Source organism: Microcebus murinus, chromosome 4 (assembly GCF_040939455.1).
Source record: "Microcebus murinus isolate Inina chromosome 4, M.murinus_Inina_mat1.0, whole genome shotgun sequence".
NCBI lineage: Eukaryota > Metazoa > Chordata > Mammalia > Primates > Cheirogaleidae > Microcebus > Microcebus murinus.
Window position 1 is genome coordinate 30863770 of NC_134107.1, and position 1787 is coordinate 30865556.

The following is a 1787-nucleotide window of genomic DNA, read 5'->3' on the forward strand; positions in this document are numbered from 1 at the left end:
AATTCTAGATTAACCAAAGCAAAAAATAAACTTATTGGGAGAAAAATAGAGAAATTCACAGAATAGACAAAAAAGCAAGGGAGTGAGTCTTCAAAAAATGCCAACACAGAGCAGCTTCAGAGGTGTAGGGAACAGTAAGCACGATCAAGATCACGTGTTGGGATGAACTTGTTGAACACCTGCTGTGGGTACAGCCAGTGCTGTGACTATTACCTGTGGCAGTTGTCTCCACCATTGCTGCTGTACCATTGTTGCTGCAATGACTTTATTTTCATCCAAAAGATTCCAAGTCCTACGTAGACCAACTGATTGGATAAGCCCATGCTGCCAGAACTCAGGAGAAGGAAGTTCCCTCTTTCAACTTCTATGGGAGGAGGTAGGGCACTGGGTTCTACCAATACAAACACAATAGGGTAAGGAAATCTCCCCAAATTGAGGAAATAGGATGGCGGATGGCCAAAAATAAAAAAAGAGAGGTAGCATCCATCCCATATTTCAATCTTGTCCAGATATGTCCAAATCTATAGTCCATTGTGACTGTATCCAACTCCTCTCCTCCTTTGAAGATCCAATGTTGAGCATAAGGAAAACTCTTAGCTCAAAGGAACCCAGTTGATAGTCCTCACTGCTCAGATGGTTTGGTTATATATATTACAACACATTTTAATATAAAAACAAATGATCGATTTTATACATTGCATTTTCTTCAGAAAATCTAGAGCAAGGGCTCACTGTGTATTTCCATAACAGTTCAGCATTACAGATTGAAAACAACTGTTCAGAAAACAGCTGAACTTCCAGATGAAGTTGACTTCCACTTGATTGCAGAATTCAAGATTTCTCAGATATTAACACGGAGTCAAAAGCAGTGGATAAAACTTTGCAAATTGCTTGTGCTTGTTCCAGGCTGATAAATCCACAGGCTGTATTCTTCATTGCTCGCATCTGTGGTCTTCAGAGCCAATAAGCTTTTTCCTGCCCCCAGACCATCATCATAACACACCATCCGGATGATTAAATATAGAGCATGCCTGTGCAAAACATCATACTGATCTGATGTTGACACTTTTATACCATACTTGGAAACTCCCATAATAAATTCTTCCTCCAGAGGAACAAAAGGCAACTTTCCATCTTGCTGGGCAACATCTATGTAATTTATCACGTCTAGTGGCCCTTCCAGACATTTCCCCTCAGAGAGTTTCAGCTTCTCAATGGCACCAACATATTGTATTCGAAATTCCGCACAGGTATCTGAATGACTGTTGCTTTGTCCTGAGCTTCTGGTGGAATCTGTACCAAGGCTGGCCACAGTGCTGGATCGGGAAAGACCCCCAAGGCTAGAATCTACAGACTTGCTTTTAGTACTGATTTCACTACTTTTGGAACTGCTACTGCTGTATCGTTTTTTGCCTTTCTGAAACATTTTTCACCATAGCTTGATCCAGAGAAGATACCTATAGAATCAAACACTATTTTATTGTCTTCAGAGGTTCCACAGACAGCAGTCTGCTCAGAAAGCGTCTTTTCATTCTGATATGACCAATTCTCTTCAGAGAAACAATGCACCTCGCTGCCCAGGGCGCATCCCTGGGGCCACCTGGGCTTCTGGGGGGGGGGGATTGGAGGGCGCCGGCCGCGGGTTCCCCGGGCAGCTACTCCAGTCCTCGCTCCAGCGCCAGCTTTTCCAGCCCTCCCCCGTGTCTGCCAGCGCCACCTCCGAGAGACTCGGCGCAGGCGCAGGCGCAGGCGCAGTCTTCGATGGTTTGGTCTTGTTTGGTCAATTC

The 1787-nt window shown here is 44.3% G+C and overlaps 1 pseudogene; it reads right to left on the reverse strand.

Annotated features, from left to right (window-relative positions):
* Positions 1 to 686: 686 nt before the first annotated feature.
* Positions 687 to 1525, reverse strand: LOC105866210 (integrin beta-1-binding protein 1 pseudogene; annotated as a pseudogene).
* Between the last annotated feature and the right edge of the window lie 262 nt (positions 1526 to 1787).